This window comes from Pteronotus mesoamericanus, unplaced genomic scaffold (assembly GCF_021234165.1).
Source record: "Pteronotus mesoamericanus isolate MK-2021 breed Mesoamerican mustached bat unplaced genomic scaffold, CSHL_Meso_final contig_94, whole genome shotgun sequence".
In the NCBI taxonomy this organism is placed as follows: domain Eukaryota; kingdom Metazoa; phylum Chordata; class Mammalia; order Chiroptera; family Mormoopidae; genus Pteronotus; species Pteronotus mesoamericanus.
In genome coordinates, this window is record NW_026555285.1 from 6,558,878 (window position 1) to 6,574,162 (window position 15,285).

Here is a 15,285-nt window from a genome sequence, read left to right on the forward strand (position 1 = left end):
TTTAAATATCACTTCCTTAGGAATCCTTGCCACCCAGGCTGTCACCCCACCCCTCCCTTTTTCCTTCTTCCCAAAGCCTCCTGGTTTCTACATCAGTATCTACATCATGCTTAGTTACTTATTCAGTGTCTGTTCTATCATCTTGTAAATTTCATAAAGTCAGGATCATCTCTGTTTTGCTTGCATTTTTATCCCAGAATCTGACTCAATTTGCACGCACAGTAGATACTCAAAAATATTCATTAAACAAGTAAATGAGTATATGCAAATGCCTACCCAATGTTCCACTTTAGTGACTCATGAGCACATCAAATTGAATATGTTGCAAACTTTTGATTTCCCCTTTGAAATCTTTTCTTTATCTTCCTCATCTTAGTAAATGTATTGACAACCATCCAGCAACTGAAGCCAGAACCTTGGTAGTTGATCATAATTTTTTTTCCATACCTCCATATCGAACCTATCAGCAAATCCTTCCTGTGGCAAATATATCTTCCATTTACTTGTAATTACCACCGGTGTCACTGTCCTTTTCCAAGCCACCATATCTCACACTTGGAAGACTACCACTTGCCTCCTGACTGCTGTTCCTACTAGCACCCTTGTTCCTAACTACTAATTAGACTGCTAATTCCCAGCATAGCGGTCAAGATGATCTTCATGAAGTACGAAGAAAAGTATGCCATGGTTCTGGTTTTTACTAGTTATCCTGGTATAACCCACAAGCCCAAGCATAGCTTGGCCACACCCTGCTGCTCCAATCCCACCCCCCCGCTATTCTGCCTCTTGCTCATTCAGCTCTAGCCACATTCCAAATTTATTGGAGGTCATCGAGTGTACTGTGCCTTTTTATTTATTTATTTTTTATTATATCCTTTGCTATTCCCTTTGTCTGGAAAACTCTTTACTCAGCTCCTTAAAGGTTTGTTTCCTTCTCAGTCTTTGGGTCTCAATTTGAATGACACTTCCTGAATGAGTCCTCCTCCTGACAACTCCACTAACTCTTTTTGTTTATCACAACACCTTTTTCTCTCTGAACACTTTATGAACATTATTGCCCATTTATTAACTTGTTCACTCATTTACTGTCAGTCTGCATAATGGAATGTAAGTTCTGTGATGCTTCTTTTGTACATAATTATGCAGTGAGCCTGTTTTAGTGCTCAGAGATAATAGATGTTTGATAAACACCTGTGGACAGAAAGAACAAATGATTGAATAAAGCTCAGGAGTAGTTTGATGGGGATGGAGTGAAAGGGTGGTTCTGAGGACAGTACAGGGTCTCATACCACTCACAGCAGGGGCCGAGACATGGGTTCCCTTTACCTTGGTCACCATCAACCTCAGTATGGACATCTGCCACAGGCGGTCTCTCTGGTGGGCAGTGAGAACCACATTCTTACCCTAGGTGCAGAAGAGGCAATTGCTGCACCATGAAAGACTGGACACAGTGGGCTTCCATCAGGGCCAAGGTTAGTTGTTTGAACCCTTGGGTGGTGCCGTATGGGAAGAATCTGGAACTGGCTGGGACCCGTATGGAAGAATTTCAGAGTGTATGATGGCGGAGGTAGAAAAATGCCTTTTGGGGAGAGTTGTAGCTAGGAAACATGTGGGGGTTTTTGGCCACCGTTGTCTTTTTAAGCCATGTCTCTCACTCGGTTACTTATCTGGGGTTTGATTTTTATCTTCAAGACTCCAGCATAGGCAGTGTTAATAATCACTTGTATCAATAGTGGTGGAAGATGAGGACTCTGGGAGTTAAACAAAAGCTCAATCCCACGGGTGGCAGTGGTTACTCTTTTATGAAGTCACTTTAGAAGTACATTAAAAAGCAGACACAAAAGATCATTGAGCCATGTTCCAGCTGTTGTAGAAACCCTTCAGGTATTTATGTCACTGAGTACATTAGCAGTCTTAATAGGTCACAGGTGGCTGCATTTTACTTTTTAAAGCATACTTACCAGGCGATCCAATTTAAATATACATTTGGGCCAAATTCTCATCCTTTATACCTCTATAGGGACATGAATTCATTAGTGAAAAGGCATTGAGCTTTTTAAAAGGAAGACATCCAGTTAGTGAGTTGGCCTAAAGTATTAAGAACTCAATATTCTGTTTTCAGTCTGTCCAAATTCTTTCCTTCAGTAGGGGCTGATTCACCTCAGGGCCAATATTTCTTATTGTCACACCCACCACAAGTCCCAGGTAGGAAAATGAAATCTCAGCAAAACAGCATGGGTTGGTTTTGTCCAATGTCCAGCTTCTTCAGGCTTTTTCTCCCTCCATAGCTGAGGTTGTTTCAGCCATTTCCCTGCCTTAAACAGCAGCAAGATATTCCTGCCCACACCCTGACTCAAGGTCAAACGTGCCTCCAGTCCTGCTCTGACGTGGAGCGCAGGCCCTTCTGTCTTATGCCTAAGAGCAAGTGCCTGCCTCCTGTGCCTATTCTAAAAATCCTGCCTCTCCTTTGGCCCTGCTGTCTGGGTTTCTGCACTGGAATCCTGATGCTACTCTTGCCTCCCTTTTTAAAATGTTTTTCTTCTTTAAAAAAATATTTTATTGTGGTAAAATATACATTACATAAACTCTGCCGTTTTAACCCTTTTAAAATGCACAATGTGGCTATTGACTAAGAGAAAGGAGTGTGGGGGTGTAGGGAAGGGAAGGAGGTGGGTAAAGTGGGGGGAAATGGGGACATCTGTAATAGTATCAACAATAAAAATAAAGAAAAAAATAAAATGCACAGTATGTTTACATAATAAATTCATTCACATTGTTTCTCAACCATCACTACTATCTACCTCCAGAAACTTTTCATTATCCCAAACTGAAACTCTGTGCCTGAAAACCCTAACTCCCCATTACTCCCTCTCCACAGCCCCTGTGACCTCTCCCCCGTTTGCTGGCTGCTGCCTCTTGTGCTGAGTCTTGCCTTGCTCTTGCCTGCCCAGCTCTTCGTTCTCTAGTCACAGGGACTACCGTCTTAGCTTTGAACTTTGACCTAGAAGATGCAGCCCTGCTACTTGCTAACAAAATGTTTATATTTTCTGTCTGCCTCTACCACTGAATATCCCACTATACCTCAGTCTTCACTGCCTTTCTCTGTCTGTCTGTGATATTTTCCCTACCCTTTTGCTTTGAGCTCCAACTCTGCAACACATTCTTTGCTACTAAGGCCCCTTTCTCATATCTGTGGCTTATTCCCAGCCCTCTGAATCTGCTAGAGCCCATGGGTGTCCAACCATTTGGCGTCTCTGTGCCACACTGGAAGAAGAAGAGTTGTCTTGGGTCATACATTAAATGCATTGTGACATGTAATCACAAAATAATCTCATAATGTTTTAAGTAAATTTATGATTTTGTGTTGGGCCACATTCACAGTCATCTTGGCCTTTAAAAAAATATTTTATTGTGGTAAAACATACATTACATAAACTCTACCATTTTAACCATTTTAAATATACATTTGGGCCAAATTCTGGGCTACATGCAACACACGGGCCACAGGTTGGACAGCCCTATTAGACTATACTTCTTCTCAGCACCTGTAGCTGAAGCCATCTCCTTGAACCCTCATTCTAAGTCCCTGTCCTTCCCATCATGCTCTTCCCTAGCCTTCCTGAGAGGCTGGAGAACATTGCCATTTGGTGCATGGACACATGGAGACAAAGCCACAGGCTCTGCAACCTTCAGAACTATAAGGCTCTCAATTTCCCTGGGAGCATAGGGACTCAAGTTCAGAATTATTAGCAAAGGGCAGTTAGAACTGACAAAGCACCGAATAAGGAAAACAATCAGCACTCCTGCAATCATGTGATGAGTTGTAAAGGACTGGAATGACCCAATATGAAATCTTATTTTATATAGAAATTTAAAAGGCTGACTTCAAAAGTTATCAGTTCTATTTCCCCAGGCTCTCTACACCTCTGTGTGAAATGTGAATCTTTTCTTTGATAAACCATCGACAAGGACAGGAACTAAATTCATCTTATTGTGTCCCATGGCACCCGAGCAGGTTAGATTGTTAAAACCTAGAGTTCCATCCTGAAGAAAGGCTTGTTCTTCTAATGTAAAGTATTATTCTACTCTTCTATTAAAGAATGATTCAGCTAAAGAATTGATTTCTATACTATTTTAATAGTAGATATTTTTAGAGGTCATTGAATTATTACTGTGAAATTGCAAATAATAACCCAATTCCTCATCTCCTCTGATAGAAGTGACACATTTAAGACTTATATCGCTAAGAAGAGAGATGAGGTAGCATTAGATATTCATAAGTACTCTGTGAATTCTCAAGTATTTTATTTTCAGTGATCCTTTAAAAATAGTACAAAGAGCCTATTTAAACAGCATTGTCTGTCAGGTATCACATTTGGTCTGGCCCAAGACAAAACAGGTACAAGGACCAAGGTCTCAGCATCAGGCAGGTAAGTGAGGTATGTTGAATATTCAGCTCTAAAATGAGTAAGATCTGAAGATCTAATGTAAAACACTGTATATAATTGAAATTTGCTAAGAAAATGGAACTTAAATGTTATCACCAAAATAAAATAAAATAATTTTAAACAGCTGATTTATACAGTGTGAAAGCAGAATCTAGTAAGGTATAAAGTAACTGTTTGCCAGCTAAGCAGGAAATAAAAATCTGATCAGATTCATACAAGAAGCAGAGATGGTGAAAATATTTGGGGGAAAAGCTGAGAGAAGAAAGGGAATGTCTGGAATTGAGACAGGGATTTTCAGAAGAATTCTGTGGTTTGTATCAATGTCCATTTAGAAGGCCAAAGACCACCTTTGATGCTTTAATTCATCAGCTGACATCTTGTTCTAGATGCCTGGGGTCTGCTAACATGTGCCAAAGAACAGGAAAAAGGTTTTCTCAAAATACATTTAGTTGTAGAAAAGGTATTAGACTTTAATTTGCAAGGCCTAAGTTTAAGTTTTAATTCCACTGCTTTTTACACATGTGTTTGGAACACATCACCTACCCTTTCTGAACTCATTTCTCCCTCTAGATAACAACAAGACCTATTCCACAGAGTCCTTTCAGGCACCAAGTGAGTTAAGAGGATTTGAGCATTGAAAAATTCATTCTATAGTTACTAAAGCTAGATTTTCCTAAAAGAAATGTCTTGCATTTTAAAGCTTTTAAAAGAAAAATCCAGCCATTCATTCCATAGATGTCAGCTGTATACAGGAAACAACGTCAAAAGAATTTGTATTTTCCTATTCAGGCCTGTTCAAGAATTCCATATCACGTTTTTTTGTCCAGCTGCTAATAATGGAAATTTATGCCAAATATGTAATAATGACAACCCTACCTCTAACCCTTCTCTGGCTACCACTTTAGCACTTCACCAGCACAGACACGAATGGTGTACATGTCTGTGATACCAGTTCATTTTATGCAGACTTTCCTGTGTAGATCTTTCTTTTATTTTCTAAAATTAAATTTCATTTTTTTTTAACAGTTTTACATTTATAGAAAACTTGTGAAGGGAGTCCAGAGAGTTTCCATATACTCCATCCCTGCTCTCCTCTGTTATAAACTTCTATTATTATTATGGTATATTTATTGCAATTTATGAGCTAATACTGAAACATAAATATTAACTACAGTTCATAATTCATATAGCTTTTCTTGGTTCCAACCTAATTTTTTTTCTGTTCTAGGACCCATGCAGGATAGCACATTACATTTTGTTGTCATGTCTCCTTAGGCTCCTCTTGGCTGTGGCAGTTTTACAGACCTTCCTTGTTTTTGATAACCTTGGCAGTTTTGGGTGAGTACTGGTCAGGTATTTTGTCTAATGTCCCTTTAATGGGAATTTTTCTGATTTTTTCGTCATGGTTATACTGGAGTTACGAGTTTGGGAGAGGCAGACCACAAGGTAAAGTGCCACTTTCATCACGTCATATTAAAGGTGCATACTATCAATCAACAGCACTTATCATTATTGATGTTGATCTTGAGCACCTGGCAGAGGCTGTATTTGTCAGATTACTGTACTGTAATTTTTTATTCCTCCTTTTGTACTATACTCTTCAGAAGAAAGGCACTAAGTGCAGGCTACACAGCCACACTTAAGGACAGGAGGGTAATGCCCTACCTCCTTGAGGGTGAAGTATCAACATAAATTATTTGGAATTCTTCTACATGGAAATAATTTCCTTCTACTCCATTTATTTATTTGATCAATTATTTTGATCAGTATAGATTTAGGGACATTTATTTTATGCTTTAGATTATAATCCAATACCAAAGGGAGGGGCAAAAGTGGGTTTACAGTTTTGAGTACAAGAAACAGAGTTTATTTTTGTATTATTATTTATTAATTATTATATTATTTTTCCATACAAACAACTGTAAACCTACTTTTACCCCTATGATATATTTTTATTTGATTTTTTTGGCCAAATTGTTCCAGCTTTAGACATTGGGAGCCCTTTTAGTTGGTTCCTATATTCCTTTGTAATACCACCCTCATTGTGGGATTTTGTGCAAGGCGGATGGTTTGGTTTTTGGACAACTTCTAATATACAAAATACTCAAGGATTATCTTGTCTATTTCCTTCCTGTGTCCTAGAGTCAGCCATTTCTCCAAGAAGTCTTGGCTTCTTTTATTGGAGAATGGTATTAGAAACCATGATCTGGGTATTAGGTGTGCTTATTGCTATTGAGGTGTTGGTGCTTCTAGGACCTCTAACCTGACAGAACAAAGAAATTTCCATATATATATTAACCTATGTGTTTACACATATCTAAAAATATTTCAATATATAACCATCTGTATCTATATTAAGCTAAACATGAGTTAATACTGATGTATCTAACCCTAATCCATTATTATAATGATCATTGTGGTCTCATTCCCTTGCTTACCTGTAAACTTTCACTCTAACAGTGAAAAACCTGTTTCTCACCATCTGCCATCCATTTATTTAATTTTTCAGTGTCAATATATATGTATAATAATTTCAGAATTATTAAACAATACTGCAATGTGAAACAACTTTGGCAACTTATATACAGTTTCTTATGCAGTTTCTTTTGCATTTAAGTCTTAAAAGCTTCACTCATTCATTCATTCCTTAAATTATTTAAGTCAGACCCTTTTTCCCTACCTCCCTTAGAGATGTTATTTCATACATTGTAACAACATCACTCTTGTCATAGCCTACATTCCTCCCTGGTATCCCCCGACTTCCTAAATTATTTCTTAAATATTTACATAAAGTAAGTTGAACTCTTTGAGGTGTAAAGTTCAATGGGTTTGGACAGATGCATAGTGCTATGTATTCACAATTACAAAATTATACAGAGTAACTTCACCACCCTAGAATATCCTTTGTACTGCATGTATTCAACCCTCCCTCCCCCATATCCCCAAACCCTTGGTAACCACTGATCATTTTACTAACTCTATAATGTTGCCTCTTCCAGAAAGTTATGTAGTTGGAATTACACAGTATACAGCTCTTTCAGACTGGCTCTTTTTATGTAGTTGTATGCTTTTAAGATGCATCCATATTTTATTATAATTTTATAGGACATGTCTTATTATAGCTGAATAATAGTCCATTATATGGATGTACCATAGTTTATTTATCCATTCACCTGTTAAAGAATATCTTGATTGCTTCCAGTTCTGATGATTATGAAAAAAAAGTGTTATAAACATTCAGAAACAATCCAGTTTTAGTACATTTCCATCAACTGAAAAAACTCTTGAACTAATTATAGTCAATCCCTGCTCTCTCCATAGTTCCTGATAATTTAGCCTTTTTATAAGTTATTTGTAAATGTAATCAACAAAGCCTGGTATGTCTGGCTTCTTTCATTTAGAATTTCATGTTTTAGGTTCATCCATGTTATGTTGTTGTATGTATCAGTAACTCATTCCTTTTTATTGCTCTGTAATACTCCATTGTAAAGATTTACTGCATTTTTTTTTGTATTCATCAGTTGATGGATGTCACCTTTTTGTTGTTGTTAATATGAGTATTGCTATTATGACTGTTTTTGTGTGGACATATGTTCTCTTCTCTCTTGGGTAGATATCTAGAAGTGGAATTGTTGGCTATTTGGTAAAATTACATTTAACATTTTAAGAAACTATCAGGCTGTTTCCTAATGTGATCATACTGTTTTACTCCCACCAGCAATGTATGAATGTTCTACTTCCTCCACATCCTCACCAACATGTGGAATGCTCAGTCTTTCTGAGTTAAACCATTCTAATAAATGTGTAGTGTTATCTTGTGATTTTAATTTGTATTTCCTGATAACAAATGGCATTTAGCCTATTTTCATGTGTTTATTAGCCATTATCTTCTTTGGAGAAATGTCTATTCAAATTATTTGCTCATTTTTCAAGGTGCTCATTTTCTTATTGAGCTATAAAATCTATTCTACATAAAAGTCCTTTATCAGATAATATTTTGCAAATATTTTCCTTCAGTCTTTGTTTTTATTTTCTCTGTGGTATCTTGTGAAGACTAAAATTTTTTTATTTTGATGAAGTCCAATTTATTAAAATTTTAATGGATGTGCTTTTGATGCCATAGTAAAAAAAAAAATTTACTAACTCAAGATCACAAGATTTTTCTCTTGTGTCTTTTTATGGACATCTTATACTTTTGTGTTAATATTCAAGTCTACAATCTATTTAATTATTTTAGTTCCATTTATTAAAAAACTATCTTTCCCTGGCACATTTGTTGAAGATGAATTGACCTTGTATATGTGGGTTTATTTCTGGACTATTCTGCACCATTGATATTTATATGCCTATAATTATACTACTATCACACTGCCATGCCTACTATTATATTATGTTGAGCTTTGAAATAAGGTAATTTAAGTCCTTCAACTTTGTTCTACTTTCTCAAAATTATTTTGACTATTCTATGTCCTTTGAATTTACATATACCTCCTAGGATCAGCTTATTGATATCTAGTAAGAGAAACCAGTTAAGATTTTGGTAGGGATTATTTGGAATCCCTAGGTCAATTTGGGAAAATTGGCATCTTGATAATGTCAAGTTTTGCAGTTCTTGAACATATATTTCTCACTTATTTAGATCTTCCTTAATTTCTTTCAGCAGTATATTATAATTTTCAATGTGTAAGTCCTATATTTAAAAGTTTTTTCCTAAGTATTTTGGTTTTTGGATGTTATTGTGAATGGATTTTGTATTAATTAAATTTTTAGATTGTTGCTATTCTATTGAAATACATTGTTGTTTGTATAATAATCTAGTATCTGTTGACCTTGCTAATCTCTATAATTAATTCTTTCAGTCTTTTTTCTTAGATTCCTTGAGATTTTTTACACACAAGACCATTTAATATATGAATGAAACATTTACTTCTTCTTTCCTGGTCTATATACTTTTAGTTTATTTTTTCTTGCCCTATTTCACTCTCTGCAACCTCTAATACAATGAATTTTCCCTATCTAAGGGAGATAAAATTTAGCCCTTCACCACTAAGTATCATACCAATTGTGGTTTTTAAAAATAAATACCATTTATTAAATTAATAAAGTTCTCTTTTTTCCTGGTTCATTAGGAGTTGTTAACATGATGGGTGTTGGATTTTTTTCAATTTCTTTTTTGCATCAATTGAGACTATTTTTTTATTTTTGCCCTTTATTTTCTTAATATTGTGTATTACATTAGTTGATTTTTGGACCTCACTCTCCATTCTGCCAACCACTATGTACCTAACATTCAGGTACATAGTGTTTCATAACGAGTTACCTGTCTTGTTTTGTTAGGGCCCAGAGACTATGATAAACTCATTCACAGTTGTCAATAACTGGTTGTGGGCTGCCTTATATAAAGCTATGACCAAGAGTGAGAATTTTATCTTATTCTTATTTTATCCCATTCTTATACATTATCTCTAAGTATATTGTTGGAGGATCAAGAAGAGACAGACAAAATGAAGACTGAGGAGAGGGAGTTTATTTTTGTCATTGCTGTTAATGTGGGTGTGTGTGGTGACAGCCACCTGTGTATTCTCAACTAGATCTCCAAACTTGTCTGTATAGGCTGACGAGCAATATCCCTTTGAGCTATGAATTAACAGCCATCACATATCATTTCACCACAGTTTCTAGGAGGAGCACCAAAACCGATGTTGAAATTATAGAAATAATTGGCAAATAGATTGATGATACTAAAATCCTGTGTGAGTAACTAGAAAAAGAACATGAGGAAGGCAAGGAAATTTTTTTTCTGAATGAGGATTTAGATAGATAGATAGACAGACAATAGATAGATAGGTAGATAGATAGATGATAGATAGATAGATAGATATAGACAGACAGACAGAGCTTCTTTTCTCTATGCCAAAATAGTTATCACCTCTTCAAAAGAAAATGCCTCACTTACCAATGATCTCTATAAATGAACCACTAAAGAGTTAAAAGTGATGTTTACCCTTTGTACTCTGTGCCAGTAGAAAAAAACACAGAAGGAGAAGACTGGACTTTACACTTAGCCAATTTGGAGTACTTGGGGAATTTCAGAAATGTTATTAACAATTTTAGATACATATAGTGTTATTCCATTTAATACTTTTCTAGATGTATTATCTTTTTTTTTGATCATTCAAAGTGATTAAATTTTAATCTTTTAGAAATGTTCTTGTCTCCTGAAAAGAGAGATATATCATGGAAACAGCAGAAATGTAAAAAGTGTGGGCATATACAATTTCCTAAAATAGTTAGAATTCTCTGTTCCCATTTTTTTTGTCATGATGGAAGCACTAAGACAGAAGGCAGCAGTAAGGGAGTGTTCATACCAAGAGAAGTATCTAGAAAGGGGGTCTGCGCATTTCCAGTCTCAGTCTGTATGTTACCAGATTTGTGCCTTATAGTAAAAGACAAAGAGTAAGATGTGTTTAGAAACAGAGAGGAGCCCACAGGTGAAAAGAACTTTCCTGGGATTCTTATGTAGAATATAGTATGTATGTGTACACATATGTGCATTAGTGTATGTACAAACACACACACTTTTTTTCATTGTACAAGTCTTGAGAGTGTTGAAAGTCTTGAAAGTTGGACTTAAATAACCAATGATAATGCCTATTCTTTTCCATTTAATACCAAAGAAACGTTATTTACCTTGGGTCCAGAAAAGCCATTTGATTTTTCTCTCCCACCGCTTTCCCCGTGCTCTTCATGAACATAACTATTTGGTTGCTTACCTTCCCAAATGGCTCACCTGGAAAGGTGTATGTGTGGCCAGGGCACGTAAGGGGCAGAGGTGATATAGGATGGACATTTATTGCATAACAAGTGCCTTCCTTTCCTTCTCACCCTAGGGCCATGTTTCTAGACATGTAAAATGTATTGGCTTTTATTCTGATTTCCCAAACACAACTTGGAGATGTTGATATAAATGCCTGTCTTCTTTTTCAAGATGTCTAGCAGGTTACCTGAGAAAGTCAGAGATAAAACTGACCCAACTAGGGACTCTAGGCTCTCAATTTCTTTTTTTTATTCTCTTTGAAATAATAAAGCATTAGAAAATCTTTTAGATCGGCATATTAATTTTGCCAATGAGAAAACTGAACATCAGAGAGGCTTAGAGGCTTTGTTAGGTCTCACAGCTGGTCCCCACCCAGCTGGGACTTGAATTTGCTTTTCTGGCTTCACAGAACAACATTTTTCCATTCTGGTGTGCTACCTCCTTGATAGATCCTAGCAGAACTTACTGGAGAAAAGGATCTTACCTTTTTACAATGGCTGTTTTAAAATTTTTTAAGCACCATGTAATGTTATAAGTTAGATTTTGTACAGAAATTATTTCTTATTTATTTTTTTAAAACGAGCCACTCATTTTTTTTAATCCTCATGTGAGGGTATGTTTATTGATTCTAGAGAGAGAGGAAGGTGGAGAGAGAGAGAAAAACATCTATGTGAGATAGAATAATTGATCAATTGCCTCCTGCATGCATTTCAACTGGGGAATGAACCCACAACCTAGGAATGTGCCCTGAGAGGAATCGAACACACAGCCCTTTGGTATACGGGACAACACTCCAACCAACTGAGCCATCTAGCCAAGACAAAACAGTATTTCTTATTATTAATTTATTTTCATCCTCATTTTAAACATCAGAAAACTGAAGGGCTGATTTGAAGCAACTCTCACAGAGTCTAAAAAAAATACACCCAAGATTGCTCAATCCAAGCTTTGACAGAGAAAGGAGGCTCAAGCAAGAACTGTTGCTGTCCATTCATACTGAGCCCAAGAGCACAGCGTCCCTTCCCACAATTCATTTGACAGTTGGACTCCCTCTTCCTTTGCAAATAAACTGAGATTTGGGTCGTCAAAGGTATTCATGGGCGCTAAAACTGCCCTGACCCTAACACCACACTTTGATCATTCAGACAAATCAAAGCGTGTTTATTATTTATTATTTATCTGTGAGAGGCTACCTGCAGGGCCTTCTCTTTGTGTCTCTGGCATTCGCACTTGCCTGCTTCTCTTCTGTGGCTCTTCACCCCTGCCCAGGAAAATGCCCCAATGCACGGGTATCTCAAGACCAGTGCTATTCTTATTGCAACCAAGCAGAGCAGGCACCCTTTTTGGTTCCTCGCCAGATTCAAAGTTCAGGAGTGAACTGACTTCACTGTAGACAGAATCTGTGCTCCCATCCCAGCTTTCACAGGCTTCTGTTTGAGGAGCCCCCTAACCAGTAGTCGGGGCTTATAGGTCTGAAATTTCAGTGTCTGTTTTCTTCTTTCAGGATGCAGAGTGAACATTTAGAAGGGTTTTTAGGAAAGTAATTTACAGCCAGTAATTGGAAGGTGTTTTGCTTGTAGTGTCTCAGGCTGCAGGTCTATGATTTGCCTAAAAATAAATCATTTATTTTAGGTTCAGACTTTAGAGAGAAAAAAAATAAAGTCTTAGAATGATTTTCTTTAAGTTTTCCATGACATTCTTCACACCAGGATGGAAGACGTGGGAAGACAAGATGGAGTGTCTACAGAGAAGGGGAATCCAATACTATTTTCCCTTGGTTCATTTATGAGCTTATATTTTCCTAGCCATACACACTAATTCCATATTATGACTCACTCCAACAATTTACTATGTTTAAAACTACATTAAATTCTTTCCTCAATGCTTAGGTCAAATATACATACTATGTATACAGTTAGAAAATTTTCCTCAGAGATCAAGCTCATGGTATGGATGTTGTATTTATGTCCTCATTGCCATGGTAATTTTAAAAAGTTAAATCCAAAGCCTCAGAAAACAGAGTGGCTGTGCAATAAAATATCATAAATATGTGATATTCCCTAAAATATTCTCAAATATGGATTAAAAAATCTTAGACCCTCTCTCTTAAAGTTAATTTCCATTACTAGTAATATGTTATTAACTAAAAAGAAAATTTTCCAAACAATCTTTTTCAACTCCTTTTCTCTCTAAACTGTAATCTAATGGCCATTTATCTCAAAAGACAGACCATGTAAATCATGAGACACGCTTTTTTGTTTGATATGGATGAGGCACGCTGGTAGGAATAAAGTTTAATGAAGTTGTTTCCTATTGAAACACACTGGTTTGTTTTTTTTCAAATCTCCCTTTTAAATCCATTTACACAGAAATAATAAAATATTTTTTCCCAGTTTGTTTAAGAACTGGGTAAATAAACTTGGGCAACACTAGACAGTACCAAGCTGTTAAACATTTACCAACTCTAAGAATTCAAACTTTACTTTTTTTTTGGTTGATAGCTTTTGGATTCCTGACTAACCCTTTTTATTTCCTCATATATATTTAATCCTGGAAGATGAATGATAAGGGCTTATCCTCCAAAGTAACACTAAATAGCAATAGAGAATGTAATTCCTATAGTACCTAGAACCATTTTAGCATTGGATGAAAAAGCAAATCTCACATCCACGTCTTCCTGCTTACATTCCCAAGTGAGAGGGAGGATGGGTAAAAGCCTTCAAATTTTTCTGTCCTTGTTACTCATTTCATAAGGATACCAGAAAGAGGATTAACATATTACTTGGTCTGTGATCCCTGGCTTCATTTTTAACTTTTAACCTAGCACCTAAATTCTCTACAACCTTTTATTTATTTCAAGATATTTCCATGTAGGAAGTATAATAAAAATAAAATCATAGCAATATATTTATGCATGTATTTCCTGCTTCGATACCATCTCATATTTAATACTTAAAAATAAAAAAATATCTCTAACTAAATAACCTGGCCCTCCTTCTGCCATCTGGTGGAGAAACTAAGTAATAAACCAAGAATTCCTTCAATGAATCTATAAATGCATCAGTCAGAAGATGTTTTGGGGGCTATTATTATTCTTCATTATTTTATTTAAATAATACTTATCTAGGCACTTGGTACCATTAAGTGCCATGCTCTTTGAATTAGCTAGACTTAGTCCCTGTCTCTGGAAGGGGTGTGAAATATTACATAATTAAAAGCTCCCCTACAGCTTAGTTATATACCAACAATAAATTAAACACACAGGATAAGATAGGGACTCTTTAATATGAAGCAACCACTTAGCTCATTAGTAGCAATTTGCCTTAAAATAATATTCTGACCCTAAGCTGCTCATGGTTTTCTGAGCATTTCTAACAAAAAGAGGGAGAGGGAGAAGAGAAGAGAAGAGAAGAGAAGAGAAGAGAAGAGAAGAGAAGAGAAGGGAAGAAAGGAAGAAAAGATAACAGAGAGCCTGGGGACAGGACAAACTTTCTTGTGTCTTACAAAAAAAATAAAATTTTGGAAACATTTTTTCAGTAAGATCGCTATGTGAGAAAAAATAACGTTCCTGTGAGCTTTCTCCATTTCTATCTATTCCTAATTTACAGGCTATGGAGAATAGGAATGTGATCGTAGGGATGTGATAGTAATTATACTAACTGCCACAGATTTGAGGAAAGTGACAGCCTCCTCAAATTAGCTTAAACAAAATGAAACTACAGACTCATAGGAGTTGGCCCATGCATAGTCAAATCTAAGTTCCTTCCTTCTTGCCAAAATCCATGGAGAAGAGGCAGCCATAAATCATAGAGGAAATTGGCTCTTTATGACAATGGATTTTGGACAGAGGCACTTAAGATGGAAGGACCATACTGTTTTCTGTTCAAAGGGGCTATTGGCTCTATTGCCACATGCTCTTTGTTGTTAATGACACTGAAACCTTAGGAAGGCCCTTCATCATTACCATGGCAGAGAGAAAAAGTAGTGCTGATGCAACCACTGTGCTCCAGTCAAATGGGG